A 17,212-nucleotide genomic window follows, 5' to 3' on the forward strand; every position below is an offset into this window, starting at 1 on the left:
CACAGGAAATAAACAAACAAAATGTCTCTGTAGATAACCTTAAAGGTGGTGGGTGGAAATCTGTAGGTTCTAAATATAATCTAAACATTAGGTCAACATTTGAAAGGCTTTTTTCAAGATTGAGGATTTTTAATTAATTTCTGCTGTTTGTGTTTGTTGTAAGGAGACAATACTTGTATTATACTTAGAAAATAAACCAAATGAAGATATTGTCTTATCTCAGGCTCTTTTGATTTTATTCACAGCAAGAAAATGATCCCATAATTTTTATGTGACTCATATGCAAAATGAAGTGCATTCATCCATCTATGTGGTCTACTGATGGGAAATAAAATCAGATATTTCACTTCTGACTTCATCAAGCAAAAGAAAAATCAGTTGTGATTCCAAGAAGAGATGAACTCAATTGGTAAGGAAATATTTGTTTTAGAATTTTCAGAAAGAATTATCAATAGCATACTGTAAAAAGTGTTAAAGGCCAGAGTGTAATGTTTGTTTGTTTTTTAACGAAATCATAACTGGCACATAAAGGAACATATTCATATTTGAGAAAGATGCAATTGCGAGAATATTTAAATTTCCTCCTGTGCACATAAAAAATAAAGTTCAGGTGTCATTGAGAAACATCATATCGTATTCTGAGCTCTACACTAGTAAGCTGTCAACTTCTTGAAGACCAAAAAGATACTTTGACGTGCTTTCATGTCCTTTGGTTTTTTGCTTGAGGAAGATTAGCCCTGAGATAACATCTGTGCCAGTCTTCTTCTACTTTTTGTATGTGGGCTGCCTCCACAGCATGGCTGATGAGTGGAGTAGGTCTGTGCCAGGGATCCAAACCTGCAAACCCAGGCTGCTGAAGAAGTGGAGCGTGCTGAACTTTAACCATTTGGCCATGGGGCCCGCCCCTCATGTAATTTTTTGACTTCACTTCATTATGTTGGTCTTATTTTGGTATATAGATATAACCTTAGTTCATTTGTTCTGTTTATTTTAATTTCTAAACTTAAATTCTGTAATCTAAAAGTATATGCCAAGTTGGGAAGGTGTTTCTCCTGTTTTGTTTTCATTTCTGTTTTCACATTTTTTTTTCCTGGGACTAGGATATTTTGTGACAAGACGGCATTGAATGTGCATAAATTTAATTACTACTTGTTTGGTCAAATATTTGATTGGGGGATTGGTCAGCAGGGTTGAGAAGAAATCAGCCCTGAGAGTTTTATATTAAAACTAATTTAGGAGGAAGATTCTGCCCCCATTTGCTTCTGCTAGTCAATGACAGGGTGAAATCTGAGTTCTTTCAAACATTGGGATGCAAGATGAAAATGTCAATCCTACCCTCAGATGTTTCTCAGTGGTCGTATGTTAGACACTGTAGATAAAGCCTCTATGTATGTCCTCACAGGAAAGTTTACCTTGGCTGGCAAGTCTAGAAACTCAGCAATACTCACTATAAGTCTAAAAACACATTCACACAGTGCTATTTAGAATTTCTGCACTTAATGTTTTGGAATGGGTAATTGATATCATTAACATAGAAGTTCCTTAAATTTACCTTTGGCATAAAGGTTTTTGTAAACTTGTTTTCAAGAAAGAGGTGGGACCTAAAAAAGGAGAAATAAAATATTGTTTAGTATGCATGTTTGACGCTCAGGTTTATTGATATGTTCTGCCTTTTATAAGATGAATACTATGACAAATGACAGAGAAAAGATTGCACGTTACTATCTCTGTTCTATCTATGTACTGCCAGTGGGCAAAGATTTCTCATTTCATACATCATTTACAACTTCCTACAGTAATTTCACACAGTTCATATCCTCAGTACAAGGCATAGCAATTATCTCTACACATATATGCATGCAGGCATACTGAATATGAAAACCATGCACTTCCAAAAGTTGCAGAGTTCATGCGCCCCCAACCAATAAAAGATAGTAAAAGCCAGTAAGTTGTCCAATTAAAAAACTTTCCTATTTTAACTGATGCCCCAGTGTTACCTCAGAAACAGGTTGTTTCAGGAGGTCTTTTAGAGTACTGTTTGTAAGAGTAAAATAATATTTTCAGTTTTCCCCGTTGCTTTTGTATTCCAAAAGTTACGTTAAGAAAAAATCTTATTCCTTTTTCTATCCACTTTTACTCTTTTGCCTCTAAATAGAATAAGAAAAATACAATATTGCGTTCTGGAATGGAGAAAAAACTTAAAAAAAAAACCTCCTAAAATGTACAGATTTGCAATTTTAAATGTGAATAAACATTAAAGTTTGACAGCGTTTGTTTATTTTGGACTTTCTAAAATTGTTTTATCATAATTTTCCTACTTTTTCATCTAATATAGTACACGTAACATTTAGAGAGATTATAAATTGCTAAATTGATAGATAATTCATAGTCTCCAGAAATAAATTCTGAACTTCTTCAATTGTGTTATCAATAACCCATAATTAATTTTTAACTTTTGAGTTTCCAATTTTTTTCAAATTTCACTGTTTTTTGTATTCTGGCTTTCATGATATGTGGTTAGAATAATAAATAGTAACTACCTAGTTCCTTTCAAAAGTCCAGAAAGTAATATTTCAGATTCAACAAATACAATGAACCCTACTAGCTACTTACTAATGAATTAGTACCCTACCTCTTTTCCAAAATTATTTCATATATTGCCATAGTGTACTGCTACTCTTCCACAACCATGAGTTTTTTAAGACTCTTTTCTTTCTTTTGGGAGATTGTTCTTCAAATTTCCTTTTATTAACCTTTACTTGAGATCCATGATGCATCAAAAGGCAGAAATCTAAGCATCTATAGAAGCTATGGTTTCCCTTATCTAGATCCTTGTATTCTAAGATAAGACAGGAACGTTTAACTGGTATATTCTACCTTTATGACACTTTCAGTTGCTAAATTTTGATAAATGCACAAGAAATTAGAGGTCTTTGTTCATTAGTTAAATTAAGGAGAAGAGATTTCCAGTGCTGTTCTGTTGCTGACCACTTTCTTGTCCTTGCATTGGTCTCTTTCTGCACTTCAATATCTTTATCTGTAAAATGAAACAAACTGGATAATTTTTAATTTTCTTAATATAGGTAAGATCGTTTTTATTAGCTATGACACCAGAAATGTTATATGTCTGGAAACCAAACAATTTGGCAAATTGCTTTTCAGGGTACAAAATGAAGACGCTAATTTTAAAAATCAAGTTTTTTGTTTGTTTGTTTGGTGAGGAAGATTGGCCCTGAGCATCTATTGCCAATCTCCCTCTTTTTGCTTGAGGAACATAACCCCTGACCTAACATGTGTGCCAATTGTCCTCTATTTTGTATGTGGGACGCCACCACAACATGGCTTGATGAGCAGTTTGTAGGTCTGCGCCTACGATACAAACCCATGAACCCCAGGAGGCCAAAGTGGAGCATGTGAACTTAATCACTACAATCCCAGGCCAGCCACCCCAAAATCAAGATTGTTTTAATGACTACTGCATTTAACTTTATTTGCCAATAATCCTAGTAGTATTACAGTTAATGACAAACAGTAACTATAGAAATAGTTCCATTTTATCTTAATTCTATGGATAGTCACATTTTTAAAAACAGGCCAGCATTTTCATCAATGCTCAAATCCACATATCTGTTTTTCATAGCTATTTTGTTTTGAAGACTTTTTATTAAGCATTTTCGAATGCCTGAATAACATAGGGATAAAGTAAATATCCATTCAAGCATGATTTAGAGTTTTTAAAATGGAGAATGTAGTCAAAAGCAGTTCTTTTAATGAGCTTAAACATGGAAATGATTGTTGAAAAGCCACACTGATTAATTCTTCATAGCATTGACCCTGAAATAACAGAAAGAGCTATAATAGCATCATACATACCACATATGTAGAAAATCCACATTAGTAATTTTATACAGCCTAAGTCATTTCTTCCTTTCTAATCTTCAGATTCAGACCAAAGCTATTTTTGATTGCAACTCCATTCTCTATGTACACACAAATAAAAGAATGAGTGGTGTTGTCAGGCAATACTTTTCTAAAATTACAATACTACCAATTCTATGATCAAATCTCACTTCTTCTTTACTGATGTTATACTAAAGACATTTTATCATTTGTTCATTCAACAGATGTTTTTTGAGGTCCTCCTCTTACATAAGGTAATGTTTCAGATTCAACAGACGATTCAACAAATGTCTGGAACGTAATGTTTCAAGTTCAACAAATACAGCTAAGGCCAAGACTTAGCTAGCTAAACCTTACTTAGTTTGACAATAATTAAATTCAGTGTCAGATTCTTGCCATAATAAGGATGACTACATGTATTAGTTTTCTATTGTTGTATAAGAAATTACCCTAAAAGTTATGGCTTAAAGCAACAGACATTTTTTTATCTAACAATTTCTGTGCATCAGAAGTCTGAGAATGGATTAGCTGTGTCTTCTGAAAGGCTGCAGTCAAGGCATTGTTCAGGGTTGAGTTCTCATCTGAATACTCAACTGGGGAAGGATCCATTTGCAAATTCACTTAGGTCACTGCCATAATTAATTTCCTTGCAGTTGTAGGACCGGTGGCCTCATCTTCCTGCTGGCAATCAGCTGGAGGTCCTTGCGGGCTACTGGCTAGAAGCTCCCCTCAGTCCAGGAGGCTTCCCTCCATTCCTTACCACATGAGCCTTCCAACATGGCTGCTTTCTTCATCAAAACCAACAAGCTTGAGAAATATTCCTGCAAAATGGGACATATGGTCTTATGTAATGTAGTCACATAATCACATACATGTAGCTACACACATCCCATTGCCATTGTTATTTTCTATTGGTTAAAAGCAAGTCACAGTTCTCACCAACATTCAAGGAAGGGGGATCACACAAGGTCCCGGACATCAGGAGGTAGAAATGATAGGGGACACTTTAAGAGTCTATAATACTATATAAAGCTAACAATCAAGGTATGAGCAATTCATTTTCAAATAAATGCGTAAATAAAAATAGAAATAGTATGGTGTAATTCAAATATTTTTCCTGGAAATTGGGAAATTTGGCTTTGTTATAAGCAAGTTGCATGACACAGTCACCTGAGTCATCTCTCTGGCCCCAGAAGGATTTGAGTGCCTATCTGAAAATGGGGGGACTAGACTAGAATTATTGCTAAAATAATTTTCAGCTCTAGACTTTTTACAAGGCATAGAATATTTGGAATACATAGAATATACAATGAACTAATGTTTTACTTTTTACCCCAGGCATTTATCCAGAAGTCTAAGTCTTCTTAATGGCTTATAACAAAAAGGCTAATCTATCAGGATTTCAATTTAATTTAAATGCACTTTTGAATGTTTATTCTAAACAAGTCATGGAAGTAGTAGAGAAAATGGTTAAGAAGATGAGTTCTAGTGTCAGATACTTGAGTGCAAATCCTGGTTCTTTCTCTCATCAACTGAGTGACACTGGGTAAAATATTTAATCTCTATGGGTAACATGAAATGATAATAGTACCTAATTTACTAGATTGTTGTCTCACAAATGTTAATTATTTCATAAATATTAGCTATTGTAGGTTTTCTTATCATTACAATATAATGTGTCATCGTGCTAGGCAAGGAAAATATATACAAGGTGAAAGTTTCTCTCCTTTCAAGGGACTCACAGAAATAGTGCTTTATTGAAATATTTGCTATTCCAGGTAGACCACGTTATCATAAAAAATGTTTTATTTCCCTTGAGATTTATCAGTACCCAGGATAGAGTTGAAATTCTTGTTTAATTTGATAAATATGGTTATATTAATAATTGAATAATTTCTGTTGGACTTTGTCCAACATTCTCAGAAAGAATTAACTAGGGCAAGTTTTTTTAATGTAAAAATACTATCTGCGTATGAAATGTTCATTTTGATTCTGTATATTCTGTTCTTTTGTGAGCAGATTTCCAGGCATGACACTTCATGGTTATTAATAAATGGACCATACATAAATTATGCATTAAGAAAAAATGAAAGACAAAAGCACTGAACATCCCTTTTGCTAGTTAGAGGAAACAGTTTCACTGTCTGACATTGAAGACAAGACAGTCAGTACAATTTCACAGAATTACAAGCAGCCAGATTCATACCACCTCATCTTTCAAACTCTCTTTTGTTCTCTACACAGAAAAATCGCACAGCATGAGAAACAACCATGGAGGGACAGTCATTTTGCTCTGGAGAAGGAGAATCCTTACGCATACACCTTTTCTGAAATTGTTTTTACCGCATGGTCTCAAGTTTTCAGTCTTTGAAGTTCTTCTATGACACGGGGACAAACTCAAGAGACCAAAAAATACAAAAGTCAGATACTGAAAAGCTCCCATGAAAGTGGACATCCTTGACAGCTGACAAACACATAATGTGAATGTAATAAAGCATGGCAAATATTGATGTGTTTCATGAATACGTGGATGCCTTTTGAGGGAACTTAACTGAAGACAAGTACGAAGGTAGATCTACTGATGAATTCCTCTTTACTTTCAACGTCAAGGAGAGAAAAGGAGATACCAAAGGAGCTGAGAAGAGAAATGATCAAATAGCTGCATCTCAGTTGGTGAAAATCACACCAAATCCTTTTGAGTATGCACCACAATCTGAAATTGTCTTTTTTCTTTACTTATTCACTTCTTTGTTGTATCTCCTCATTTAGAATGTGAGATCCAAGATGGCAAAGATCTTGTGTGTTTTGTTCATCACTTTAACCCATTGCCTAAAATTGCATAAGGCCATGGTAGGTGCTCAATAAAAAAAATGCTCAATGAATGAATGAGGAATTGAGAGATTGAGATTCTAGTTTTCCCTGCAACGAAGTAGCCGGGGGATCTTAGGATAATCACTGAACTTCTTAGAGGCACAATTTCTTCACCTTTAAAATGATAGAATAGAACAGATGGCTAATGTTTCTTGCAGTACTAGTATTTATTGATGGTATGCATGTTTCAAGGGTTCATTTTGTAACCAACTAATGTTTTCACAAGAAACATTTCATTCCTGATTAAACCATGTTTTTTGTCTAAGTCCAGTTTTGGTTATTCAGATGCCCAAATAAGGTCAAATGAAAGTTTCTTGTAAGTTTACATTGAAGGTTCTTTAAAAAATTTTTTTAATGGTGAGTTTTTTAATGTTAATTAAAGTTAATTAATTAATTTAAAAGTTAAGTTAATTTTTTAATAATGAATTTCTAGAAAATTTTAAATACAGGTAGATCTATTTAGTAGAGGAAAGAGAATTGAGAGATACCCATTCTTTCCAAATTTAGTTGTGCTATGAACATCTTGGATGAGTTGGCATTAGAAGAATCTTCATTTGTCTCTTTTTATATTCTGTGTGGTAGATGTAAATTCAATATTATACTAAACACTCTTGAAGGGATTTGTTAACAAAGCCTGACTTCACCACTTGGGCAAGTGATTGAATGCACAACTGTGGAAAGATTTTGCTAATTGTGCTGGAGAATATTTCGGTTCCTTTTCCCCCTTGTGAGGATGTTTTAATTTTTAATTATCCATGTGTTTCTTTCTCAACAGTCCTAAGTGTGGTATATAACATTTTAATAAGATTAATATATAGAATTCCAAGTATATTTCATTTAAAATATAAACTTCTAAATATGGTAACACAAAGGCATTTAATTTCAGCATTCACTATATTGAAAATATTTTTAAAGTCTTTGATTTTGCTATTGTAATTGCAAATAGGAATGTGAAATATGATTAAGCACTAGGGGATTAAGAATGCTACAATAGTCATATTTAAAGAGCACTATTACATTCATATTTTAAAGCCGGGTCCTTTATTTAGTTTGAATTTACCTGCTAAGTGAATCTCAAATGCTATTAGTTGTTATTTGTTGATTTCTAACTTCTGAGCAAATGTATAGAAAAGGTGTGCTTACAAAACTTGAAAAACATTTATGTTAATCATTTTTATTGACGTACCTTCCCTCTAGACTGTTAGAAAGTAAAGGGATTCAGAATTAGAGTTCCAAATAGAAAAAATGAAACTAGTAAACTCTACTGACGTGTAACTTCTTAAGAATTTCAGCGTACAATTTGCCCATACAGGTTCCATTAAGGTTAATGGGAGTCGTGTGACTGCTTCTCTCTGTAGGGTACTAAAAATGTACCCTGCAGTATTCAAAAATCTGAACCTAATTTTTACTTTCTCTTAACCTTGATTATGATACACTAAAGATAGACACTTTCATTATCACACGCATATATAGTAAATTTTATATAAAGATTTGAAAATCTACTTGGGGAAGAGGCTGAATTTATATGGGTCAGAGTGGAATTTTAATTAGTGTTGCAAATGCGGGTACTGCTTTCATTATAATGATAAAACAAGCATGAGTATCTGTAATTTACCCTCTAGCTATACAAATGAGAACTTAAACCTCTATGAATTCAATAAATGAAACATTTTCAGAACACTTACTTAAAATCAGGTCTACTTTTTAATCAGTCATGTTTTAAGTGAATGCTTATTAATAGATCATTAATAAAACATGCTCATAAAATGAGATTTCAAGAAAGAGGTGAGATGAATAGAAGACGAAGAAAATAAAAAGACCTAATGGATAATTTTAAATTTTGTTTTAAACAATTTAGTTTTAGTAAGTTAATTTATTTCAAATTAAAAAGTGAGTTCTAAATCTTCCTTTTTTCAGTTACATATGAAGATAAAACACTACAGATTATACTGCCTGTGAATTCATGACCCTTTAATACTGCCCAAGTCCTCTCTGCTTTTGACATTCAAGCTAAAATAGTAATCTCATTTTTATCCTTTAAATAATTTCTGCCTGACTTCTATCACCACCTGGGGGAATGAAATGATAAGGTTTTATTTTTAAAGAATGCAAAAAGAAAAGGAAAACTATATACATGAGTAAATACCCCACAATCCATTTTTCACTGAAATCAGCAGCTATGTTGCAGAAAAGCGACAAGCACAAAATTTTTCCTGAGCACAAAGAACACGGGGAAAAGGCAGGCAATATTGCAGAACAATAAATAAGGCAGAACACTCTCCAAGGGTCCAGAATTTGGTTTGTATAATCTTCCAGAAGGCAGAATTTTTACCCAATAAAACATAAACTGCAATTAGGACTGCTCTTTTTATGTTATACATTTATCTTCTCTAGATTTTTATTACAAAGTTCTCTGTGTGTAAATTACAGAGAATCCCACGAGTTTGGGTGGGGCTGGGGAGAACAGTTACAATTACAAATAAATTCAGAGTTTCCAGTTTATTGAATCTGATGTCAAACACTCAGCTACTGAACTTCATCAGATTTCCAGAGTACTTCCAGCTCAAGATCCTGTTACTTAGAATTGGCATTCAAGCTTGCAACCATGAAAACGTTTTGTGCTGCAGTTTGCTTCCCTGATCTTTGGGCTTCCCGCTGCAAGCTGTAAGCATCCAAACTACGAGGGCTCGTTGGACCCATCGGATTTCGGCTTTCCAGGCTGATTTGTGGCACTGACCGCAGAGCAGGAGAGGCTGAAGATTTTTTAGTCCTCATTACCTATAAGTTACTCTTGAAGGAGAGTGAAAAACTTAAATGTGGCTTCTTGGAGTTATGTCTGGCAGTCTGGGCTATACCAGTCGCTGACCAACCACATAGCTCTCAGAGGTTTTAGCACAGCTCCAATCTGAATTATTCTGATTCTTGACCTGATTTTATAAGGCCCCACTCTTTCTCTTTTGAGGACATGGTTAGGTGTACCATAGATTAAAAATACTTTTTACCATGCTAATGTCTGTTGTTTTTGAATTTTGAAAGGAATGAAAATCGTGTTTAAGATTTTTGCAATGCCTTTTGAAATAACTAGAAATACCATAGGATGCTGGGATTATTTGTCATGACTTAAAAAAAAGTGTTATTGTTCTTCTTGTGCTTTGTGACTTTACAAGAAGAATAACAGGATGAGATAAGACCACAGCTCAGACTCTGAATTAAGTACAATGTATCAAGAATATGCAGAGACCTGAAATGTCATACCTGCACAATGTGTGTTGGTGTTTAGCAGAAGGACCAATCCTATGTCATTAAGACAGTGCCTCTACTGTGGATTCTGGGATACTCTTTTCATCACTGGAGTTCTGCGACTCCACTTCTATTTCTCATCCACACGAACTTGTTCTGGTTCAAGGTTATTTGGTCCTTCTTTTGTACTACACTGGAAAAATGCTCTTCTCTTTCTCCCATAAGTACCAAATTATACTGAAATCATTTCTTTAGGAGTCTGTCTCTTTCCTTAAAATGTAAGTACCCTAAGGGTAGGGAACATGTTTCACCAATGTTTACAATCTGTTTTACAACTGGTGCTCAGGCTTTATTGAGCGGAATAGCTCGGGTTACATGCTTCTAGAAAGTTCTCAGTCTTTCAATCTCTAATTGTTACATGTTGAATTTTTACATAGAGACCTAATTTGTATGACAAAGCCTCTGTCAAGGTTATTTCTTTCAGCTTAGCTATTTCTGCCTAAATTTGCTTTTCCTTAATTCTGTACTATGCTTAGCTGTGAGGTTCTCTCTATGTTCCCATCACATCATGTGCTCTGCTAAAGCCTTCTGCGAAATGTGTCCTACAAGATACCAGCTGCTGGTGACCGTCTCTGGATTCCCTCTGCCCTTAATGCATGTTCCAAGTATGTTATGAGAGTGGAAGCCAGAGGCTCTGGCACAAAGAGCTGCCTTTACAGCCTTCCCTGTGGCGGGGACTGCGAAGTCTGCGTTACCATGTGTTATGTGATGACTCAGTTCACCCCAATTTGCCCTTTGGGAACTGCTGTGAAAACTTCTTTTGTACAGTAAATCATGACAGCATTTGGCCTTCATTCGGGGGTGAATGCATGGTTTATATATTAAAGCCATTTCTTTTTTCCCTTTAGAAATACCATGTGGCATCAATTTGTTTGTAAGCACAAATCAAATGGCAGTTTAGGATCCTCCAGATGATCCAGAATATGCTGTATTAAGTTTTTAAAGGTTATCAGAGCAATGAAAACCAAACACTGAAAAAAATTAAGAAACTACTTGAATCCCTCAGAATACGTTCATATACCCACAGACGTCCTCAGATACTTGGAGAAAATCTGCTCTGAAACTTTTAAAAATGCCAGGGCATTAATAATACAGGTCAATAATTAATATCCTATTTAGAAATATGTACTTTTTCCACGTGTGTGTGTGTGCATCCACAGAACTGAAATGTGTTCCACCCAGCCAGCAGAATTTTATATCATTGGTCTTCAGCCACAGGTGAACTTAGAGTACAGAAAAAGGACCAGTGTCAATTTCATAGCTCCAACTTCTCAAATGTGTTGTATGTGGATAAATATGGTAATTCCCTGAGTAACTTGCTCATTAATGTCTCCAGCCCCCCAAGAAATATCCCAGGCTGTGCACTATGGGTTTCCAAATTGGTCCATCCAGCCATACTTGTGGCTCTTGTGGTTGGTCTGTGGCTTGAAACGTAACTTGCCCAGCAGTTCTGTTTCCAAAAATAGGCCCAGGAAGTTTGTGACCATGTTTGGTTTGTTCCAAAGGGGCTGCCATATATTTAATGAGGTTGTGAACATACACTAAGATTTGTATATGGCTCATCAAATAAAATACATCTTCAACCCTCTTTCACTTCAGTACGTGGTTTGGAATGGGCTGTTTTACAAGCACATGTGTTTATCATATGACTTTATTTGGGGACAAATAATCACTTCTTACGTTTAGGATACAGATTCTGAATAGCTTAACACTCTGCTTCATTCCTCCCAAAGTAAGAAAAAATTTTAAGCTGGGTAGTCCTTCTTTCCTCTTATTCCTGGCAGGTTTCTCTGGATGTTAACATGTCTTATTTAACTCAAATGTGCCATATTAGCAAGGTAGGGAGATAAAAAACCTGTAGCTTAAAGTCCCTTTTTACCCAGAAAGGCGTATAACGAATGTCTTTCTGTGTGCCGAGGGGAATAGGAAACCTCTTATCAATGACGTGCATTTATGAGCACAATGTGCTCTGCTGGTTTGTGCACCAGACAAGGAGCCAGGAGACCTTGATCTCCCTCTGTTGCTCAACCGCTCTGCGACATTAGGCAAATCATTTACCTCCTAGGTCACTGGCTTCTTTTATTTTTCTACAAAATATCTGCCCCTCGCACATAAAAAGAAGGCATTGTGACTAATATTGATAATAGCTATAAAATGCATTTTTCTTCTCTAAGTCTCTATCATAACATTTAGAGCAACAGAGGTGGTCTTTTACTAAATGAACCTTGGTAGTGGTTAAATAACTCACCCAATATCTTCCAGTTTACTGTATAATGTAATAAGCCACATTCTATGAATAAGCCGAATGGATAAAATGTCTTTCATTTGATGATTCAGATGCAATCCAATAAAGCAGAATATTCCATAGAGTTTATTTCCTGTAATTGTAGGAGATAAAATTGATTTTCTCATTTTTTTTTTCCTACTGTTTGCGACAGTGACTGATTGTGAGAGAAGACTAGAAATAGAATTTGTCATGAAATTTGAACCTTCACAAACCTCATGGTACTTCCTTTGAAAAAAAACGTAGAGCTGGTAGTCTGTATGAAATTCTGATGTGGACTCTTCCTTAGAACCTTACAAGAAAAGAGAAAATGTGTGAAATGGAGATTGCACAATCTTGTCTTGAAGCAGAAGACTCATCTGGAAGCTCCTGGCATTTCCTCAATAAAATTCAAATGCTATTTAAAAGTTAATGTGGTCCCTTTGGCGTCCCCTTGGTCTGGGTCAAGGATTCGGCCAGCGAGCCACTGCATTCAGGGGCTGGGGCCAAGGATTTGACTGGCACTGCTGGTGGGTTGAGTGGGTGAGTTACATGAGCAAATAAGTATGCTGAGGATAATAGAGCCAGGTACTATTTTTGCAACTTTTCTGTAAAGTTTTCCAGTATTTCAAACTAAAAAGAAAAATAGAAACAGTTAATGTGGTTAAGAATAATAGTTTTACCAAAAGCATACCTTATTTTACATTTATCTCATATAGAACATTATATATACAAATATATATACACACATACAGATTTATGCTATATATTATCTTTATGTTTTTCATATGTGCATACATTTATAGCTATGTTCTTATCCTTCCAGTTTCTCTAAGATTCTGATACATTCCAGAGCAAAAGAAAAAAACCTTACAAAGCAGATCAGTAAGACAATAAAAAGGAAGACTTTTGAAAGTGTAAAAGATTTATTTCAAGTCTTAGCAGTTAGAACGTAGTGGTCTAAATGAACCATCGATGATGGATTTGAGGAGCAAATTAGGATATAGTGAAAAGAGAAATATATTCAAGTTTGTGCTGATTTTTGAAATATCACTCAATTAAAACTTTCTCTAGTAAAGATGAGTGCATTAGTTAAGGCTGCTTAAGGGAAAGTCTGATTTGTTTCCTGGCTATTAATGAATGCTTTATGTGACTATTTACTCCTCTGTGAAATAAAAAGAGAGCTGTTCCCACAGCAAAACCCCAATAGTAGATGTTAATATTTTTCTTTTTTTCCTGATGGAGGGCTTAATATAAACTTTATATTTCTCTCTTAAATCATCAGAAACAGAATTGGGGAATTTTTTAGGGGATGCATTTGCTCTCCAAATTAATTTCATCTATTCAGAAACTATAATTTACAGTTAAAGTGCTGAATCCAAGTTAATTTTCCTTTTTAAAATTAGGTTTTAAATAAATGAAACAGTATCCAATGTGTTTCTGACATAGCTCATGGCACACGATGCTCTTCACTTGGCCACAGAAACACGAGGTCCCTGCCCTGAGGTGACACCTTCTTCAAGAGGACGTACCCTGTACCAGCTGCCTTACAATAAGGTATTTCTGCCATTGGCTCGCAGATTCTATTTTGAAAAGGAGAATTCTGCAGAAAGGATGCTCTGTTTTTTATTTATAGTTAGAATGATCCATAAAAACAGCGCGGACTTTCCTTCTCGCTGGATGGAAGAAGCTGGAGCAGGGCATGAAAGCTGTACTTATTAGTCAGCAAAGATGCTACTGCCCGGCGAAACAGATAAAGGCCTTATGGATATACTGAAGCTGTAAGAGTCTTTGAGACACAGTGTTTAAAGGGCTGTTTGTCTCTGATGGAAAATTAATGAAACTGTGAAAGCAGTGTTAACAGGAGGTATCCACTCCAAGACACTTATTAGCATGGCATTGTGTGCAAAAGCAGCTCTTAAAGCAAGAACACCTTTGGGAAACTCACTCTTCCCCTTTGAACCTCATCTTCAATTACAATGTGGTTACTACGAAATAAAGGACTGCTAGCTTCTCTCTAGACTGTGCTTCTGAGGAGCACACAGCGCTACAGCCCGTCAAGGTCTAAGATAGTGACCGGATTCAATGGGAGGGAAGATGACAGGAGTGGCGTAAAGCTCATTGACAACAAACTTTATCAAACTATCCAGAAATATCGTATTTTCAACCTGAAGACTAAGTGGATTTTTTAGTTTAAATGTCAGACTTATTTTTGCTTTTATATTTCAAATACAATCTAGGAATATTGTTAAAGGAGAACATCTTCACTTCTCTTATTGCATACTTTGTCCTTTTAAAAACTTTTACTAACAAAATCTTGGATTCAGAGTTATTAGAAAATTTCTTCTTCAAGGTATTCTTCTTATAGTAGCTCTATGTGAACATAAGGCATGCATGTACACATATAGACAGACATAGATCCAGAAATATAAAACAACATCAACTGCAATGCTTTGTAATACAAATAAAAATGTAATGACCATTTTATTAGGAAATGCTCTAATAACAAGGAGAGATCCAATGACGTTTCCCTTAAACATACTCCTATGTACTACTTTTGTTAATAGATTTGCTATTGTTCCCACATACAACACTCTTATTTTGCAGATATTTTAAAATGTGACTCAGGAGGTTTTCTGTGGACTAGGAGATTTCACTTAGGTTCTTCACAAACCTATTGTTCAGGAGCCCTTGAGGGATTTAGGTTTTGCTATCGTTTTGGGTCATTTAAATCCCTAGTGAGATCTGACAATGGCCTGACTTGTAGAAAATTCCACCCTTGATGGATCACCTATTTAGGAATTTCTGGAGGACATCTCACAGGATTTCTGTCAGGTTAGATTTCCTTGCATAAAACCTGGTCTTCCAATTGAGAACTTGACAGGGGCCTAGCACTTCTGGTCTGGAGAATGGGCAAAGATGAGGAGGAGAGAGGCAGTGATTTTCTTCATGGATAAGAATTTCTGCTTCCTTAACAACTCAGTGCAGAGAACCACACAGATATTCAAGAGATGTGAACCATAGCAGAAGTCCTATATTTAGGAGAATCCGACACTGCTGGCTCTGAGAAGCAGGTGAGAAGGAAGTGGCTCCATCAGTTGGTGCCGTAAGTACGTAAGCCAGGTTGATGCATAAAGATAAAATCGCCATTGTCACACCAATGCTGGTGGTGTGCCGTGAAAAGATGTAAAGGCAACAGGAAACCAATCACTTCCCTTGAGGAACCTATGTGCCACCAATGGTTCAAGGCGTTAAAAACTATGTAAGCAGAGAATAATTATAGGGCAGCATTTGAAACACTGTTAAAGAACGATGGTGGGTGTGGGAGTTGGTCAAGTAAGTATTGGGAGAGCAGCATAGCTGCTGTTGGAGATTTGTAATGCACATTAACATATTAATGAAATCGAGAACACTCTTCAAATTTTCCTTTTGCATTTCCCAAACATTTTAATGTTTAACTTTTTTTTTTTAATATAAAGAGGAACACACAAGGGAACCATAATATATTAGGGAACCCTAATATAAAATAATATGAAGTGTAATACACTAAGTGTTAAGTGAATCCAGAAATACTGAAGGAATACAGAGTAAGAGAATGTTAAGAATGGTCAAAATTCCACTCTGTTGATTATATACTGTGTGTCAGGCACAGTGGATGTTTTACATGTAATAACAAGAAACATACATTGAGCAATTACCGTGTCAGCCACTGTTGTAAGCACTTTATATTCATTATTAGATTCAATACTCACTTTATCCCTGTGAGGTACATATCGTTATTATCCACATACGATGTACGAGAAAGTGAGGCCTAAAGAGGTTAAATGACACTTAGCAAGAGGGTAGGCCACTTGATCCCAATCTATCGGGAAAGATAGCCATATGTACAACTAACCATAACACAAGGTGTTACGTCCAATGTTAACATGATGAACACGAAGGAAAAAAGTGAAGTTTTTGATTTAACTGATGGGAGAGTTGTCACAAGAGAAGATATTGGGGGTTGGTCACAGAGCTAATAGCTTCATTACGCATGACCTGCTGGAAGATGGAAAAGGGATAACAAAAATATCACCATTTCTTCCAGAAACAAGTTCATAGGAGAGTTTGGAAAGGTTGCTATTATTCATTTGGGAAGGTTGCTATTATTCTTCAACTTGTAAAACAAACGAAACAGAGTTTGTTGTTGTCTGAAAGAAATAGACTATATTCAAAATAAGTGTTGCCTGATCATGTTGAAATGATGGTGTGCTTTTTTCAAACGTTGGCTCCTAATACAAAGATTGTAAGGATTCAGTCCATTGGATAAGATGTTGTTTTTAGAAATGATCTGCCTTCCCTGTTCATTCATATCCAATTTGGGGAAATGGGAAATTATTCTGGAATCTTTTTTCTCATTATGGTTTTGATGTGAAATTCATTTCGTGGTTGCTGAGCATCTTGAAAATACAGTGGATGATTGCAACTACATATTTTTCTCTGGTGATTTTAATACAACTGCTCAAATAAATGATAAAATGTTTTAGATTGCATGCTCTTTATTTCACCTGTCTTAATGTTAAATTTACTTAGTGTTTTCAGCAGGAATTATGTTTTAGAATATAAAAATAGTATTCTAAAAGTCTATGAAATGTGGATAATTTAGAAACATATAGTTTATAAAAATGCATAAGCATGGTTTGAATGTATAATAATAAAAATATTAAAAATATTGATTTTTATATTACTTTTCTCCTCTATTTAATCTTTTCTGCCCCCACTAATTACTCTAAATATGTCTTGAGGTAGGTAGAAATAAGTTAGCTATGTTTAAATTATAATTAAGTTTTGGTCAGGACCTAGTAGAAAATAACATTTGAAAAGGAAGTAGAATTGTGC

The 17,212-nt window shown here is 35.2% G+C and overlaps 1 long non-coding RNA gene across 4 annotated transcripts in view; it reads left to right on the top strand.

Moving 5' to 3' along the window:
* Nucleotides 1-16,973, top strand: part of LOC123284131 (uncharacterized) — a 49,592-nt gene extending 32,619 nt beyond the window's left edge. For all 4 annotated transcript variants that reach the window (XR_011493121.1, XR_011493119.1, XR_011493122.1 and 1 more), the window contains 2 exons: nucleotides 246-409; nucleotides 6,145-16,973. This is a non-coding gene — a long non-coding RNA (uncharacterized lncRNA). The remainder of the gene's footprint in view (nucleotides 1-245; nucleotides 410-6,144) is intronic.
* Nucleotides 16,974-17,212: the final 239 nt, after the last annotated feature.

Source organism: Equus asinus, chromosome 12 (genome assembly GCF_041296235.1).
Source record: "Equus asinus isolate D_3611 breed Donkey chromosome 12, EquAss-T2T_v2, whole genome shotgun sequence".
Classification (NCBI taxonomy): Eukaryota; Metazoa; Chordata; class Mammalia; order Perissodactyla; family Equidae; genus Equus; species Equus asinus.